The sequence below is a fragment of the Entelurus aequoreus genome, linkage group LG07, assembly GCF_033978785.1.
Source record: "Entelurus aequoreus isolate RoL-2023_Sb linkage group LG07, RoL_Eaeq_v1.1, whole genome shotgun sequence".
NCBI lineage: Eukaryota > Metazoa > Chordata > Actinopteri > Syngnathiformes > Syngnathidae > Entelurus > Entelurus aequoreus.
Window position 1 is genome coordinate 23,107,289 of NC_084737.1, and position 19,887 is coordinate 23,127,175.

A 19,887-nucleotide genomic window follows, 5' to 3' on the forward strand; every position below is an offset into this window, starting at 1 on the left:
AAGCAACACTTGAAACGCGGCGCTTCCTTGTTTAAGGCGTCACATTTATCGTTGGTTTTGAAGCCCAAATACCTCCATATTGCTTATCGCCACCCTCTTGTATAACCAGTACAATTGTCATTTTTTGCCATTTTTCCCCACCGCGATGTTATTGCTTGTATGCACTTTGTGTGTGCGTTTTTACACACTCAACATCATGCGCCTCGGCTCTGTAGTCACCGCCACACAGCGGCACCAAGATGAAAGAACGCTACCGGTACTTTTCAAAGGCAGTATAGTACCGATTTCAATCAATTACAAACGTGTGTAGTTTCGCGGTACTTTATTAGTCCTTCTGAAACCATTTTCATTATACATTTTCTGAAACCATTTTTATTATACATTCTTTAGGGTCAATAAATACTATACAAAATATATACTTAGGAGTAGTCAGTGTACAGCTTGTACAGCAGTTGATATTTACCATCCACCAAAATGACTCAACACACAGGCAATAAATAGTTAGATGATTGCGTTAATGCATTTTACTCTGTCATTGATACACAGTTTGTATAATACAGTGTTTGCATATCGATGTATGTATATTTTGACAAACAAATGTATTTTTGTATGTTTAAAGCATTTCAAATGCATGTGGGATTCACTTCAGCCTACACTGCTGAGAGAAATCTATTTCCGTTTCAATAATTCAATCCTGCGTTAATATGCTGGGCTCCTGCATGGCAACACTTCTATAATGTCATCTATTGATGTATTTTCTTGCTGGCCACAGTGTATGCGCTTTTAGGGCTTGTCTTAAATTGAAGAGAGCAAATACTGTATATCACGACATAAAATGTTCATACAGATTGATGCCCATATCGACTCCTTGAGGTGTCATTTCCCTCACTGCTTCTATTCTCGCATCCTTTCTTGCCCATTTGTAGGCGATGCGTTTATTCACTGGATGCTCGGCTGCTTCACCGTTTGCTTGGACTAGATCTGTGTGTATGTGTGTGTGTTTCATCTGTGTGCAAGTGTGTGATATCACACGTGACACTCATCCTCCTCCAGTCTTCCCGACAGGCCAAATTCTTGTGGAAACACCTCGGCTCGCTCTGTCTAAAACAGATGCCATCAATGTGATGACATGCTCGCCCTCTCCACTCTTTCAGCTTTAAAAAGCCAAAGGAAATGCAAAACAGACACCGAGTCAACCTTGGGATTGTAACACGTTATAACCCTGCAAAGGCAACTGCAACGTACAAAGGTGCAGGGCTAAATTTGGCCAAATGGTGGGGTCTATCAGAGGCATACAGTCATGGAACAGGCTGCCAGCCCATGTCAGAAACTCTGACACCTATTTAACATTTAAAACTGCACTGAAACAGTGGTTGAAAACTAATCAGACATGCACGCACAATTAGATTATTCACTTTTTTTGTTATGTTTGTTTTATTTTTTTGTCCATTGTCTGTGCTTATGGTCATCACTAGAGATGTCCGATAATGGCTTTTTTGCCAATATCCAATATTCCGATATTGTCCAACTCTTAATTACCGATTCCGATATCAACCGATACCGATACATACAGTCGTGGAATTAACACATTATTGTGCCTAATTTTGTTGTGATGCCCCGCTGGATGCATTAAACAATGTAACAAGGTTTTCCAAAATAAATCGACTCAAGTTATGGAAAAAAAATGCCAGCATGGCACTGCCATATTTATTATTGAAGTCACAAAGTGCATTCTTTTTTTTAACATTCCTCAAAACAGCAGGTAGCGGGGGGGGGGGGGGGGGGGTATATTGTAGCGTTCCGGAAGAGTTAGTGCTGCAAGGGGTTCTGGGTATTTGTTCTGTTGTGTTTATGTTTTGTTACGGTGCGGATGTTCTCCCGAAATGTGTTTGTCATTCTTGTTTGGTGTGGGTTCACAGTGTGGCGCATATTTGTAACAGTGTTAAAGTTGTTTGTACGTCCACCCTCAGTGTGACCTATATGGCTATTGATCAAGTATGCCTTGCATTCATTTGTGTGTGTGAAAAGCCGTTGATATTATGTGACTGGGCTGGCACGCAAAGGCAGTGCCTTCAAGGTGTATTGGCGCTCTGTACTTCTCCCTACGTCCGTGTACACAGCCGCGTTTTAAAAAGTCATACATTTGACTTTTTGAAACCGATACCGATTATTTACGATATTACATTTTAAAGCATATATCGGCCGATAATATCGGCAGTCCAATATTATCGGACATCCCTAGTTGTTTCATTTTACCAAAATATTTTCACTATTGTTTTCTATGTGTGTAAATATGTGAAGTTGACTATTTGTTTACTTGGGTTGGAGTAATTTACGAGGCACAATGTACTGTTAGTAGCATTTTTGAGACAATCTGTGTTCGTCATGGCTGCTAGATTGTAATTTTGTCTGCTGCTAGAAAGAGCCAACGTTGCTAGCACAGATTCTATGACTCACTCGTCGTTACTTGTATCTCCAGGTGTTAAAGGAGAAGATCACAGGGCTCGTTGTTGTTGTTTCTGCACACGGGTGTGATGTTTTGTTTTCACTTTTTATACATTTTGCTGTGTTTTGTTACTGTATTATTTATGAGAGTTTATGTGCTTAAAAATATGTGATGTGTGTGGTACTGTGATGACCGAGGAGTTGAAAGAGACGATCATAGAGTGTCCACGCCGCCCATTGTTGTTGTTTCTGCACACAGGTGATGCAATAAAAGCGTATCAGTGATGAAGTTCCACCCTTTTTCAGAAAACGCAATTGGTGCCGTGACCCGGATCAACAGTTATGACTTGTTATCTCAAGCTTTTTAAGTGAAGTAGAGATTTTTTTCGGGTTAAATCTTTAAACGTGTTGCCACTTTCTTGAAATAGCATCTACATGAAGTATTCAAACACAACTAGCCTTCTTTTCTGGAAATCTGCCGTTTAGTTTTTTGATATGATTGCCTTGTCACTGTTATATTGCTTATATAATCTTGTAACAAACAAACTCAATTTCCCCCTCTTCAGCAATAACGTGTGGCCACACATCTCTGCAGACGCTGAGGGAAAAATCCCCTCTTGTTAACTGAGTTATTATTTGTGTCGATTGCAGACTTAGCCCACTCCCTCTATCTTTTTCTGCAAATTTACACTGTACGTTGTAAAATACACTCCTTGGTGATGCCAGTCACATATCTTATTCGTTTCAGCAAGGACTGTGTAGGTTGGTCCGCGTGTGTAAATCTAGCTTGTTACAATGGAATCCAATAAAGCAGCCTTCAGTGAAGGTAAACCTCCACCAAGGGAGCACAGTGTCTTTGACTAAGGATAAATAGCCCGCTCACTCAATTCAGTTTCTATACAGAATGGATGTGGCACCCACCTTCATACCTAATAAACAATTTTGGGAGGTAATTTGGTGAGCGCGACTAAAATGTACCACTGGATTCACATGCATTTTCAACCATGGGAATATGACTGTGGCCAGGGTGTGAAAAGGCCAGGCTAGCAGAAAATAGTTATGTACTTTAATAATGAGATTTAACTTCAATGCATACACTTAATTAAATCCTATAACCTGTTATGTTATATGTACCAAATAAACTAGGAATGTCCCAATCAAAAACAACAACATGCTGCCCATTCTGATACAGATCATCTATGAGTGAGATTGGCTGATGCCAAAACTGATCACATGTATTAACTGTAAACTTTTCTATTTATTTATGGTGAGTGCTATTGACAGTTTATCAACATCAACACAATATTTAAACTAGTTCCTTATTCTCTTTTATTATATACAATTATATGAACAAAACAATGTCAGTAGTACACAATAACTAAACGAAAGCAAAAACTATTAATGTATTTATTGCTCATATAAATCCTTTGGTTTTTGCCCGCAAAGTCCTCCTGTGTCCTGTGCTTAGTGGTCAGCCTAGCTATTAGGATCCCTGCTCCTGCTTTCGGTGTGTAACATGTTTAGCCTCGTCCTTCAGCAATAATGGTACTAGACCAGGGGTCACCAACGCGGTGCCCGCGGGCACCAGGTCGCCCGTGAGGACCAGATGAGTCGCCCGCGGGCCTGTTCTAAAAAAAAAAAAAAAATTAAAAAAAAAAAAAAAAATTTTTTTTTAAAAAAATAAATAAAATAAAATTAAAAAAAATTAAATCTACATAGAAAAAACACAAGATACACTTTCAATCAGTGCATCAACCCAAACAACCTCCCCCATGCACACTCATCCACACCCACTCACACAAAAGGGGTTATTTCTTTCTGCTACCAATATTCTGGTTCCCACAACATAGACAACACATCTGCAAGGGACACAGTCCCTGAAGCACACATGATTGTATAGGCTGCTGGTCCACTAACATTTTCATTAATTACTATTTTTTATGTAATTATTTTTATATTGTTTTACTTTCTTTTTTATCCAAGAAAATGTTTTTTATTTATTCATCTTATTTTATTTTATTTTTAAAAAAAGGGCCTTATCTTCAACAGACCAGGTTGTCAATGAAATTAGATTTGTTTAAAGGGTTTTTTAAACCAGGCCAAGTCCAGATAATGTCCAAGTCGGACTCAGCAACACACACCTTCATTCATGTACACAGAAACAAATTAGGGAACACAACAGATTGCATATAATTTATAAACAAAATTACATTTTCAAAATAAGCATTTATTTACAGTCCGGATTATGTCCAGGTCACTCAAATTAGGAAACATAACAACAGATATCATGTAATCTATAAACATAATTATACTTTCAAAATAAGCCTTTGAGGACTTCTCATCTTTTTTAAATGTTTTTTGGCATCATTATCGTTTTCAACCATGTAACTTTCTAAAGTTAGAAAATACTGAATAAATGTTTTAAAGAAAGTAATACTAAGTGAATATCTGTTTTTGGCCTTAAAAATAAACATTTTTACCGAGTACTATAATTAAATTGACTAAATCATGATTGTCAATGAACTCTCCTAAAATAACAGAAACCACATTAAGCTTCATAAACAAACCAATCCTTAAACACATTTTTTCAACTTCCACCCAAAACAAAGACACAATATGACAATACCAAAACAAATGCAGGGTGGATTCAGGCTCCTGACAACAAAATCGGCAATCATCTGACTCTGTCATATTCCATAATTTTAACATTTTCCCTGTGGGTAAAAAGTTATAAATAATTTTAATTTGAAAATAACAATTTTGCACATCGATAGTGGTTTTATAGATTAGTTTGAATATGGCATCCCATGGCAACGGGCAGTCAAAAAAGTCCTCCCATTTTACATTTGTGTTGTATGAGGCAGCCTTCAAAGATTTCTTTATTAAATAAAAATTATATATTTTTCTATTTATTTTAGTTCCTTTTTGCCAACTAGAATTTCTTATTAGAGGTTTACAAACTAATAATTTAGTAGTTCCATAATTAATTATTTGTTTCCATCTTTTCCCAATTACTCCAGTTAGTTGATAAAATGAAAAGCTTGAGCAAGCATCACCATACATAGCTCTAAATTCATCATACTTCATAATTTTACCATTCTCATTGATAATATCATTGACAAAAATGATTCCTCTTTCAAACATATTTTTCCAAAAGAAAGGCTTTCCATCTATTACAATATTAGAGTTCATCCATATTAACTGCTGCAAAATATCGTCTCTTTTTTCTGGCACATAAAATTGAAAACACCACTATGAGTGGATTGTTTCCTTTATGAACCCCGCCATGTTTCCCAGCACACTCTCTGGGAGGGGATCACTTGTAAAAAAGGATACAATTTCTTTTGATATAGTACATGTTTTTTGTCCAACAGGACATTTGTGTACCACTCAATGTTTAAATACATCTTTGGAACAATTGATGCTTTTAAAGACAGACACATAGCTTCAAGGTTGACAAGTGATCACATAAGTGTGGTGTAAAGTCTTATGGCTGTGGGTAGAAAGAAACTGCAGTAGCTCTGTGGATGTAACAGTCTAATGCTGAAGCATTTACTCAGGGCCTCCAGAGTCCTGTGCATGGGATGAGAGGGAATGGACACAATGGATGTCAACTTGGTCAGCATTCTTCTGTCAGCCACCTCCTCAATGCTGTCTTGTGGGCAGCCTAGGACGGAGTCAGCTCTCTTAATCTCTTAATTGAGTCTGGTCCTGTCTTGGACCGTGCTTGACCTTTTGATAGTGGCGTACAGGGCCATCTACTGTATATAAGGAAAGGTGATGATAATTCTAAGCCCCCAGTATCCTTTATGACAAAAATTATTATTTTGTGGATCCCGAAAAATGCAGAGGTGGAAAGTTTGCAAGCAACAAGTCTTCCTCTTTATTTGCGAGGGCACTCAAAATAAGACAACAAAAGGCGATGGTGGCGAAAACAAGCACGCCATGAAAATATAAAACGGACTAAAAAACGTTAACAAGGGCGTTAGGCAAAGCTAGGAAAAACTGGGTAGACCTGGATTACCGGAGAGTAGCTGTAATACAGACAAAACTGCGGGCGTGGTAACAACATGGAAAAACACAAAGCTCCGGTGCCAACATGCTGCACCAGCACGGTTAAATAGTGTGACCATAATTGGATTCAGATGTACGCTGCTGACTCGAGCCTGCCGCAGGCCACGCTGTGTTTCGCCCCTCCGAGAAGAAGAAAATATTTTGCGCCCCCCCATTCTCCACCGTGACCATAAATAGTATAATTTGTCTATAAAATTGTTATGACTATACCTCTGCATAACATTGCAAGTTTCATAACATTAAAGCAGTGGTTCTTAACCTTGTTTGAGGTACCTAACCTCACCAGTTTCATATACGCATTCACCGAACCCTTCTTTAGTGAGAAATAAAATGGTTTTTTTTTTCAAATTCAAGAAAAAGTTATATGTTCTTTTTACTGGTGCACAAAATGAACCGTGCATGAACATCACCTTATTCAAAGAACCAAACCAACACAGTGCATGAACTCACAACAAATTACACACCTTACACACATTACCATGAATCGATTAATGTGGACTCCGACTTAAACAAGTTGAAAAACTTATTCGGGTGTTACCATTTAGTGGTCAATTGTACGGAATATGTACTGTACTGTGTAAACTGTACTGTTTCATATAATGTATTCTCGTCCTTTGCAATCTGCTAGTAAAAGTTTCAATCGATCAATCAAACAACCTGCAAATCAGATGGAAAATTAGAGGGAACATTGTTTGGGAGTATCCATAATACGCTGATAGGGAGAAGTTTTTATCTACAAGATAAGTCAGATGTGTCTTTACCTCCTTGGCGGAGGCTCCGCTGAACCCCTGAGGCCGACTCACCGAACCCCTAGGGTTTGATCGAACCCAGGTTAAGAACCACTGCATCAAAGGAAACAACACCCCAGCCATTCCTCGTCTCCCACCGTGGTTACAGTGAAGCAAAGAGCTACATACACTTCAGCACATGAAAAAAAGTATGTTTCCCGAGTTCAGACGCCCCCCCCCGTCTGTCGAGACATTTTAAGGACAGAAATTCCATCGATCACTTTGAGTAAAACTACTTATATTCGGCCGTAAACACGCCAACATTAGTAAAAAACTTCTATCTTGCAAAAATGGTCATTTTCTGCTGTACAAACCAGGCCAAAACCAACTCTTTGTCATCTGTCATATGAACGGCAGTCGCTCTCTCTCTCTCACTTGTGCCAACACACGCACTCGTGGCACGTAGCCAGTGATGCGTTCATGGCCAAACAAAAACTCGAACAACTCCAACGATATGACTACCAAATCAGGTGTGTGCTTATTCTACTGTCATTTACTAAGAATGTTAATTTATGGATATTAATCATAAAATGCTGTTATTAATGATTCATTATGAGCATCTGCCAAAGGTCATTTTCGTTATCATGATGTGTTCAATGTGGTCTTGTAAAATGTGCCACTCATGGGACATTTGAATAGCCTAAATACAAAAAAGTAAAATATTCCAAGATGTGTTATTGTTTGTTTTTATAGCATTAAAAAAATAAAAGAGACCATAATAGCTGAAAACAATGTAAAAAAGGATATATAGAATTTGGGACAGTTTTACACTGACTTTTATATCATAACATTTTCTGTGATTGTTGCAGGTGAAAAAAGGGCGTTAAGCAAACTGAAACTAGTTGAGAACTAACTCAGATCAACAGCAAGCCAAGAGAGGCTAAATAGCCTTACTAGACTTACAATTGAAAGTCAGCTAAGGACTTTAAATTGGACTTTAAAGACCTCATCAGCATATTTGCTAAAAAATAGGCCCAGCCTTGGGCTTTCTGAAGAAATTTACAGTGAACAAACAAGCCAATTGAGATTACATGAGGCGTGTTTTTGTTTTTCATATTTGTTTTATAACAACATATTCCATGTGCTCTTTTTTTGTGTATTTAAAGGCCTACTGAAACCCACTACTACCGACCACGCAGTCTGATAGTTTATATATCAATGATGAAATCTTAACATTGCAACACATGCCAATACGGCCGGGTTAACTTATAAAGTGCAATTTTAAATTTCCCGCTAAACTTCCGGTTGAAAACGTCTTTGGATGATGACGTATGCGCGTGACGTAATCAGTGAAACAGAAGTATCGGTACCCCATTGAATACCATACAAAATAGCTCTGTTTTCATCTCATAATTCCACAGTATTCTGGACATCTGTGTTGGTGAATCTTTTGCAATTTGTTTAATGAACAATGAAGACTGCAAAGAAGAAAGTTGTAGGTGGGATCGGTGTATTAGCGGCGGGCTACAGCAACACAACCAGGAAGACTTTGACTCGGATAGCAGACGCACTAGCCGGCGCTAGCCGACGCTAGCCGGCGCTAGCCGACGCTAGCCGGCGCTAGCCGACGCTAGCCACCGCCCGCACGGATGATCGTGGTGAAGTCCTTCGTCCTTCCGTCGATCGCTGGAACGCAGGTGAGCACGGGTGTTGATGAGCAGATGAGGGCTGGCTGGCGTAGGTGGAGCGCTAATGTTTTTATCATCCCAGGTAAGAAGGGAACGTTATGTGAACGTTAGGAGAACGTTGTGGCATTGTTCTGGGAACGTTCGTTTATAACGTTCAAAGAACGTTTGGTTGTGGAGTTCTTGCTTGGTTAGCAGAACGTTAGCCAAGAACGTTTGGCTAGAACGTTTAGGGAACTGTTTAGGAACATGCTATTTACATCTGTTTTTATGCTATATTGTCAGGAATAACACTCAAACAGAAATTTCAACAGAATTAATTCTTTATTTGTGATAGTGATTTCAACAGAAATAATTCTTTATTAGTGATATAATACAAAAATGGGGACGGCGTGGCAAAGTTGGTAGAGTGGCCGTGCCAGCAATCGGAGGGTTGATGGTTACTGGGGTTCAATCCCCACCTTCTTCCATCCTAGGCACGTCCGTTGTGTCCTTGGGCAAGACACTTCACCCTTGCTCCTGATGGGTGCTGGTAGCGCCTTGCATGGCAGCTCCCTCCATCAGTGTGTGAATGTGTGTGTGAATGGGAGAATGTGGAAATACTGTCAATTGCGCTTTGAGTACCTTGAAGGTAGAAAAGCGCTATACAAGTATATACTTGTATAGCGCTTTTCTACCTATACAAGTATATACTTGTATAGCGCTTTTCTACCTTCAAGGTACTCAAAGTGCTTTGACATATAACCCATTTATCATTTCTAAATGGAATGGAATGCAGTGGTCTTGGTCGTGCGCGTCAGTGTATCCTGCCCCTTCTTGGTTCTCTTCCTGGAAGTAAATCCATCCATCCATCCATCCATCCATCCATCCATCTTCTTCCGCTTATCCGAGGTCGGGTCGCGGGGGCAGCAGCCCAAGCAGGGAAACCCAAATCCTGGAAGTAAATAATTATCACAAATACAACAAAGACAGCACTTGAATGTAGATTAATTGAATTGAATTAAAACATTGGCATAATTACTTTATCATTTACCTCTCATCTCACTCTGTTCTTGTGCTTGTTTCTTTTTTGTCCCCCCTCTTAATTCCTCCTCTTCTCCTGCAAGTAGTTATAATTGCAAATTCAAAAGACATGCAGTGGAACTTCAATAAAATGGAATTCAAAATTGGGATATCTTCTCTTCTACGTACCTCAAATTTTGAACCTCCCTTTCGAAAAGTGGCCAGTTTCAGGACCTCTCCAAGCTCACAATCCACTTCAGCTGTGGTCATCTGCTTGTAAACACCCCTGCATGCCTCTGCAATCACCAGCACAATTTAGAATTCCCTTTAGAATAAATACTGTAATAATAACAGCTAGATCGACCTTGTGAGCATACATGCAACATATGCTCAAAGATGCAAACCTATTATTAACACTTACTATTTATTATTCTGTAAAGGGGCAAGTCCTCAAACGCCACTTTTCCTGACTTTCCACGGAGGCCAAGCTGCTCCAGGACTTTGTTTGTGGCAATTTTCCTCAGCATTGTCCTCACTGTGTCTGCCAAATTCTGCCCACCAAGAGCAGTACTTGATTAGAAATTGTTTTTTGATAACTGAGCAAGATATTTTTGCAGTGGGGAATTAAAACTAATTACCAGCTGCTTTCTGAGCAGAAGATCAGCGTCGAGCCGTTCACAGAAGGCCTTCAGCTGCTCAAGAGTCTCGAAAGGCTGATCAATGAGATCTTGAACATCCACAGATTCTGGCCCCACAGACTGTGCTGCCAGCCCTCTCAGCATGCGCATAATTTCTCCCTGGTTCTCAAGTATATTTTGAACTTTCATGTTCAACTGGAAAACTGCAAAGACAACAAAAGTCAAAGAGGTAATTCGTATTACTGCCCGTTGTAACAGCCTGTTTAACACCACCTATCAACAGTTAAATAGCCAACTAACGTTCACTGTCAAGGGCATTCCTGCTGCTTCTTGGAGCGGTCTGGTACTGACTCGTACTGGCTGGAGTGGTCTGGTACTGGCTTGAGCGGTCTGGTACTGGCTTGAGCTGGATGCATTCCTGTCTGGACTGAGCCTGGAAGGGCTGCTTCTCGCTGGGCTGTGAGGTCGGCCTGGATGCCTTGGAGTGGTCTGGTATTGGCTGGTACTGGCTGAAGTGGTCTGGTACTCGCTGGAGATTGGAAAGTTAAAAGGTTGGGAGCTCTGGCAGTGGGGGTGCCTGGACGAAGATCTGTGTTTTCTCTTTTCTGCACTTCTTTTTTGGCCGAATTTCCTCTTTATCTAAACCAACGAAGACAAAAAAATGTATGCACCACTAAGTAGTATTTGAGTATTGTAAGTAAACAGTCTTTGAAAAGTGACTATACCGTCAGCATCAAACACATTTTCCTCATCGTTTCTATAGCGTTCAGGGGTGATGTGGCTCCGTTTGGTTAACACTTCTTCTGGGCTCGAAAACATTTTAGCTTGTTTTTCGTATTGAAGGGCTTTGTCAAAGTCTTCTGCAAAATTTCAAAGTATGCCGATGACTCAAGATGAATTTAACTTATGTTGTTTAAAATATACATGGTATGACTTAGACAATATTCCCTTACCAGTCAATGTTTTCCTGAAAACCCGAATTGGCAGCCTCTCCCAGAATTGTTTGTCAGGAACTTCAGCTTTCCGGATTCTGGAGTGGGTAGGATTTGGCCTTGGCCAATAGCAGAAGGTATTCTGAAGATAAAATAATCATGATGAATGACATAATAATAATAAGCTACAATATTATGCCTATGCACAGTACTTTTCAGAAAAAGTAATAACCTTTCCATCATCTTCTGTCCATTTGGTTGGGACAACAGCGACTGAATGTTCACCAAGGAACTCAACGACCACAAAAGAAGGAGCCATCTGGAAAACAATCAGATAACATTACCATTTCAATACTGCATCAAAGAGTTATTTATGAATCCTGATACAGTCAGTCAGTTATTCTTAGTCTGCACACAGCATCCATGTACTTTGTCACTGTTTCTGGAGTTGACGTCGTGTCATTCTCTTGCTCGCTATCATCACTCTCTAATTCTAAAGTTGACTGTCGGCATTGCTTCTTCAAATGCCTAGTTGTGGCAGCCCATCTACGCTTATAAGCCCTCTGTTGAAACTTCTTCATATTGTGTTTATTCTATAAAAAACCCCAAGGAAAATGGGTTGCCCTATTATCGCACACACGGAACTATAACATTAAAACATTGGCATAATTACTGTATCATTTACCTCTCATCTCACTCTCAAATTTTGAACCTCCCTTTCGAAAAGTGGCCAGTTTCAGGACCTCTCCAAGCTCACAATCCACTTCAGCTGTGGTCATCTGCTTGTAAACACCCCTGCATGCCTCTGCAATCACCAGCACAATTTAGAATTCCCTTTAGAATAAATACTGTAATAATAACAGCTAGATCGACCTTGTGAGCATACATGCAACATATGCATGTATAGCTCGGTTGGTAGAGCGGCCGTGCCAGCAACTTGAGGGTTGCAGGTTCGATCCCCGCTTCCGCCATCCTAGTCACTGCCGTTGTGTCCTTGGGCAAGACACTTTACCCACCTGCTCCCAGTGCCACCCACACTGGTTTGAATGTAACTTAGATATTGGGTTTCACTATGTAAAGCGCTTTGAGTCACTTGAGAAAAAGCGCTATATAAATGTAATTCACTTCACTTCACTTATTATTCTGTAAAGGGGCAAGTCCTCAAACGCCACTTTTCCTGACTTTCCACGGAGGCCAAGCTGCTCCAGGACTTTGTTTGTGGCAATTTTCCTCAGCATTGTCCTCACCGTGTCTGCCAAATTCGGAACGTTCAGGCAGCATTCAAACCATATCACTGACGGGGCAAATTATTGTTTAACTAAACTACAAATAAATCCACCCTTCTTCAGAAGTCATTCGTTGGTCTTTGGTCAGTTTGGAAACTTTATAACAGCCAACCTGCACGAGAAATGTATGCTAGTTAGCGCCGGCGCGCATTTATACACAACGCTAAAACCGTAAAATGGTCTGAAATTAATCATGTAGGTTGGAAATTGTTATACAAAAACGTGCTTCGTATTTCACTCTTTCTATACTTACTTGTGATAAATGGATGGCGCACCAAATTGCTTTAAAATCGGGATTCTGGAAGTAGTTAGCTTTCGTCCTTCTTTGTCTCACGCTTCAATTGTGCATGCGTGCAGTCTTCTTCTCCTTCTTCTTCTGATTTTTATGGCGGTTGGCAAGCAACCTTGTGTGTGCATTACCGCCACCTACTGTGCGTGCAGCCTTGACTCAGCCGGCGTCAGATTGTTCACAAAACACAACACTTTCGCAGAAAGTTAGGGAAACGTTACAACATACTGTATAAAAAGTAAATTTGCGAAAAAAACACTTATAAAAGCCTAACAGTTGCTGTTTCCATTGCAGGCAAATTATATTTGGTATATAGATGAGAACGTCCAAAGAACGTTCTTAGAACATATAAAAAAAAACCTATTTTTTAATATGTTCGAAGGCCGTTCTTAGAACGTTCTTAGAACATATCAAAACTTTATTTTTTTGATGTTCTAAGAACGTTCTTAGAACGTTCTTAGAACGTTCTCATCTTGCACCAAAAGAGAACCATAAGGGAACGTTACGTTAACGTTAGGTGTTACCTGGGATAGCTCTGTGAGGTCCCGTTATAGTAAGTTAGCTTAGCAACAGCATTTTTAAGCTTCGCCAAGCTGGAAAGCATTAACCGTGTATTTACATGTCCCTGGTTTAATAGTATTGTTAATCTTCTGTCTATCCTTCCAGTCAGGGATTTATTTATTTTGTTTCTATATGCAGTTAAGCACGATGCTATCATGTTAACTCCGTAGCTAAAGTGTTTCGTCGATGTATTGTCGTGGAGATAAAAGTCACTGTGAATGTCCATTTCGCGTTCTCGACTCTCATTTTCAAGAGGATATAGTATCCGAGTTGGTTTAAAATACAAATCGTGATCCACAATAGAAAAAGGAGAGAGTGTGGAATCCAATGAGCCAGCTTGTACCTAAGTTACGGTCAGAGCGAAAAAAGTTATGTCTTGCACTGCATTCTAGTCCTTAATTCTAACGTTCCTCATCCACAAATCTTTCATCCTCGCTCAAATTAATGGGGTAATCGTCGCTTTCTCGGTCCGAATCGCTCTAGCTGCATTGAAAGCAATAGGAAAATATGAGGAGGCTATCAACTGACTATGTCACGCTACTTCCGGTAGGGGCAAGGCTTTTTTTTATCAGATACCAAAAGTTGCGATCTTTATCGTCGTTGTTCTTTACTAAATCCTTTCAGCAAAAATATGGCAATATCGCGAAATGATCAAGTATGACACATAGAATGGATCTGCTATCCCCGTTTAAATAAAAAAAAATCATTTCAGTAGGCCTTTAAGTTAAATGTGTCAAGACGTGGACTATGGTGTGGTTTGTTTTCCCGGAATGCAAAGGAATTGGATCGGACATGTCGTGAAGGTAAAGACATGTTTAATCTATTACTATAAAAGGAAAAAACAAAAAGCGCGCACAAGGCGGAGATACAAACGTAGCGTATAAACAAAAACTAGCACAAAGGCAGAACTATGGACATAAAACCAAGAAAACACTTACTGTGACGTGAAAAAACAAGCATGGAACAATGGCATGGAATACAAGCATGAGTAACAGGGGTAACAAGGGTAATGTCGCCAGGCCGACTGCCTGGCAACTACAAGCTTAAATAATATGTCATGATTGACAACAGGTGCGTGAGTCAAAACAAATCAAGTGCATGAGTCCAAATGAATCAGGTGAAAACTAATGGGTTGCCATGGTGACAAAAACAATGGAGCGTAAACAAAAACTAAAGGAGTCCAAAAACCAAACAGAACATAGCCAAACAAAACATGATCAAAAGACATGACAAAATGCTACTTATTTACAAATGGACTATCTTGAGCCAGTACACTTGTTTTCTTTTTGCATATCAGTGCCTGATTGTTAAATACAATGAAATACCCACTACTTATTTGTTGAGTGGTTAATTCAACATGGATCTGCAATCAGAGGTGTAATAACATGCGAATCAGTGAAATGAGAAAAAGAGAACCAATAATACTTAATTTACATAATAGTACTCCGACTTGTTAAGTAGTTAGTAGTAAAAAAGTAAACAATTGGGTGAATTACGCCAGGCAGCATCAAAAACACTAAAACAACAACAACATCCTCTGGTACTGTTCACCTAGTATTCAAAAAAGCGGGTCTGACCTCATGGTAAACTACCGGCCGATGTTCCACCTTCCCTTTATTTCAAAAATCCTCAAAAAAATTGTTGCACAGCAGCTACTGTAAATGAACACTTACTGTAGCATCTGACAATCTCTGTGAAGCCTTTCAGTCCAGTTTAAGGGCAAATCACTCTCCGGAGACAACCCTGGCACAAATGACTAATGATCTATTGCTAACTATGGATGCTGATGGGTCATCTATGTTGCTGCTACTTGATCTCAGTGCTGCTTTCTATACCGTCGATCATAACATTCTATTAAAACGTATCAAAACCTGTATTGGTATGTCAGACTTAGCCCTTTATTGGTTTAACTCCTAGCTTACTGACAGGATGCAGTGCGTGTCCCATAACAACATGACCTGGGAGTATGTTAAAGTAACGTGCGGAGTTCCACAGGGTTCGGTTCTTGGCCCTGCACTCTTCAGCATCGACATGCTGCCGCTAGGTGACATCATACGCAAATACGGTGTTAGCTTTCACTGTTATGCTGATGACACCCAACTCTACGGATTGTAGTCAACTGGAGGCGTGTCTTAATGAAATCAAACAATGGATGTCCAGCAACTTTTTGCATCTTTATGCTAGGAAAATGGAAATGTTGATTATTGGTCCTGCTACACACCGGCACCTATTTAATTAAACCACCTTAACATTTGACAACCAAACAATTACACAAAGCGACTCGTTAAAGAATCTTGCTATTATCTTTGACCCAACTCTCTCATTTGAGTCACACATCAAGAGTGTTACTAAAACAGCCTTCTTTCATCTCCGTAATATCGCTAAATTTAGTTTTAATTTGTCCACCACCGACGCTGAGATCATTATTCCTGCGTTCGTTACGTCTCGTCTCGATTACTGTAACGTATTATTTTCGGGTCTCCCTATGTCTAGCATTAAAAGATTACAGTTGGTACAAAATGCGGCTGCTAACCTTTTGACAAGAACAAGAAAGTTTGATCATATCCATGTTCATCCTTCGTTTTTGAAGATGACCAGGTGTCTTCACGTTGATTTGTGTTTGCGAAGATTGCTGACGAGGCCAATCCCTGCGCGGAAGGACCGGCTGCAGTGAGGGCAGGTTATGGCTGGGGGGTGGCTGGCAGAGAGGGAGGAACTGTCTCTGGTCTTGCGGAGCTGTCGCTTCTGTTCGGCTTCATGGATGCGTTTATCCTCAAAGTCTGCTACACCATGCCAGACTGCAGAGCGCCAGTTTGAACGGTGTTGGGCATCGGCTTCCCATGTGTCTGGGTCCAGACCACAGCCCTTGAGACTGGCCTTTAGGGTGTCCTTAAAGCGTTTCCGCTGTCCGCGGAGTGACCGCTTTCCATGGTGCAGTTCACCGTACAGGAGCATTTTTGGTAGGCGTTCATCTGACATGCGGCAGACATGGCCAGCCCATCTCAGCTGGGAACGCTTGAGGATGGCATAGATGCTATCCATCTCAGCCCTGTGGAGGACCTCAGTGTCTGGGATCTTGTCCTGCCACCTGATGTTGAGCAGCCTCCTGAGGGATCTCATGTGGAAGGCGCTAAGCTGTTTAGCATGCCGGCTGTATACAGTCCAGGTCTCACAGGCATACAGCAGGGCGGGTAGGACCACAGTACGGTAGACCTTAAGTTTGGTCCGTAGGCTAAGCCCTCTGCGCTCCCAGACAGAACTGTGGAGTCGGCCAAATGCAGCACTTCCATGCGCTATCCTATGCATGACCTCCTCATCGATGTTGCCCACGCGTGACAAGGTGCTACCCAGGTAGACAAACTTCTCAGCAGCTTTGAGGTCCTCACTATTTACGCTGACGAGGGGCTCAGTCTACTTGCGTATGAAATACTAAACGGTCTAGCTTCATCCTATCTTGCTGATTGTATTGTACCATATGTCCCGGCCAGAAATCTGCGTTCTAAGAACTCCGGCTTATTAGTGATTCCCATAGCCCAAAAAAAGTCGGGCTATAGAGCGTTTTCTATTCGGGCTCCAGTACTCTGGAATGCCCTCCCGGTAACAGTTAGAGATGCTACCTCAGTAGAAGCATTTAAGTCCCATCTTAAAACTCATTTGTATACTCTAGCCTTTAAAAAGACCCTTTTTTAAAACCAGTTGATCCGCCCTCTCTCTTCTCTGTTCTGCCACCCTCTCCTGCGCGGAGAGGTTATCTTGTGGCCATGGATCAGTTTCCAGGGAGGACGCGCTAGCTGTTCCAAGTTGGGACCCGGGGTGGACCACTCCTCTGCACAGCCGATTTGTCTACATGCAAGAGAACCCCCTGCTGGCCTCACTATCACATCTGCGGTTCTTCCAAGGTTTCTCAATGTGCCCATTGTGTTGAGTTTTTTTTTTGCCCTGATGTGGAATCAGAGCCGATGATGTCGTTGTGGTTTGTGCAGCCCTTTGAGGCATTTGTGATTAAGAGCTATATAAATGAACTTTGATTGATTGATTTATTGAACATTGAAGGTGGCAATGAATGGGGTATGAATGGGATATTATTTCCGGGGGCCCAGAATTCCTCGCAACTGCCCTGGTGGTGTACGACAGAAGCATGTTTGTTGCAAAGTGTCAGCGAGTGATGTTGTAAAGGATTACTTCTAAGGGGCTGAAGGCTGCGGATGTTAAGCCATAGGTTTTACCTCCCTGGGATGTCGTCAGGTCTACAGATGCCTATCAAGCGCCGATATCATGCTGCTACTGTAATAAAAAAACGCCTTAATAGCAAGTTGTACTCAGAGGCCCCTGCGCTGGCTATGACGGCAGCGCCATGGGGGCGTGCTCACCATATAGCGAGGGTGTTTCAGCTTGGCGAGTGATCTCTTCTCATTAACTGGAGGTCAGTGCCACAAGGGTGGAAAAACAGCGTGGGTGTGCAGTCGCATTAATCACACCGTCACACCGTCACACAAGCGAGGGTCCATGGTGCAGACAGAAGTTCACACGTCACATTCCGAGGCATGGGTGCTGACAGCAAGCGCTTTTAACCATGACAACAGTGACATTTAAGCATATGCCAAAAGCAGGTCTCTCTCTGCTCTGTTAGCAGGTCAACTCCTGATCATATTTGATGATTTGTGCGAAACTGGTCCTCACTGATCTGGCTCAGCAGGACAGTTGCATCCCAGCTCTGCGTGGGAGGAACGTTGATATTACTCCTCAGTGGGCCCTCGGCAATGTGCTGCACCTGCTGCGAGACTTACCCCGCTCATATCAGTGGGCGAGCATTCATTTCCGCCCATACTTGCACTCAGGGGATAATTGTAATGATTTGCATGCATACAGCTCTGAGTGAACAGTCTAATGAAAGTCCCTCCTGCACAAGATGGAAAGTAAACTTTGATCAGTGAGGGGAATGTCTCCTGGCATCACAAGGGCAGGAGGTACTGAGTTGCAGCATTTAGCTTGTTCAACTGCAATCAAAACATAATTTGGACAGTAGAAGCATTTTGAGCTGAATATTTCCTTGCAAAATGAAGATGAGCAGAGGAAGTGCAGCTGCGGGGAAAACGATTAGCGGATGTGCCGCTGTCACATGACGACGATACCCCAAATGGAAAACTGAGCTGGCCTGGAACTGTGGCGTGGATGGAGAGATGATGCATGTCTCTAAGAATCCCTGCCCCTCAGGTAATTTATTTTTCTTTTATTGATTACCGCCGGTCACAGTTATGCTTGGACTTTCTTCAAGCAGGAGGCCGAGGAATTTCCTGCCATACATTTCGTTAAAATCTACCATGGCTCATTCCGAAGACGCCGCAGCTCAGAAAGTGCATGCGTGTCATTTTTGGATTGATAACCCTTTTTTGCAAATAGAGCACATTTTGTTCTGCTCTCATTTTTCCTGCAGACATGTGAATGCTACTGCCCTTTTGCACAATTTTCTGATTATGGAAATAATGATCAGGAGGTTGACGTTGTTTATTTCTTCAGCATTGCCACTCTCCAATACATCATAACAGCTTTTTAGGTACACAGCCGTGTGTTATTGCCGTAGTTTGTAGTGATTATTTCCATGCTCACAGTCGCTGCTGATACTGAGTAAGAGAGAGAGAGAGATGAGCAGTCTGATTTAACAGATGTGACAACAGGTGTTACTTTAAATGGATGTGTAATTGACAGTGTTTCTGTTTAACCTTGTAACAATGCTGAAAGAAAATTAAACGGGGCTGGTGCTACATCCCAGTCGTCATCTGATTACCGAGTTCAAACCTGCACAAATTGGTGCAATCCAATGCCACAGCTGTCAACTGATTAATATGTGCATTCCAGGGGTGTAACGGTACGGCATCCTCACGGTTTGGTACTGTTCGGGCTTTCTATTTTTTTCAAGGGCGAAGTCCTCCCAGGTTCCTTTGTTCTAGCAACTGTCTGACTAAAATGAGGAGGCTAGAAATGAACTTGAACAATTTATCCTACAAATTGAGTAAGTACAAACATTAGCAATACCAAATAGCTGGAGAGAAGACCACGCTCACTAAAGGCTGGCCCGTTCTCTGAAGGCAGTCACATTGCTCAATTGATTTTGTACATCCTGCCACCTCTCACAAGTGGAGCTGCTTTGGCTTCAATCCATTCAAACTGAAAGTTAATCTAAGTTTGTGTGTGTATGATCAAACGCACACACACACACACACACACACACGCACACTCACATCGACAC

At 41.2% G+C, this 19,887-nt stretch overlaps 1 long non-coding RNA gene across 1 annotated transcript; it reads right to left on the reverse strand.

Moving 5' to 3' along the window:
• Window positions 1-11,028: 11,028 nt before the first annotated feature.
• LOC133652993 (uncharacterized) lies at window positions 11,029-12,002 on the reverse strand. Its single transcript, XR_009826638.1, has 4 exons — window positions 11,934-12,002; window positions 11,737-11,823; window positions 11,526-11,646; window positions 11,029-11,101 (listed from the first exon to the last, which is right to left on the reverse strand). It is a non-coding gene; the product is annotated as an uncharacterized LOC133652993 (long non-coding RNA).
• Between the last annotated feature and the right edge of the window lie 7,885 nt (window positions 12,003-19,887).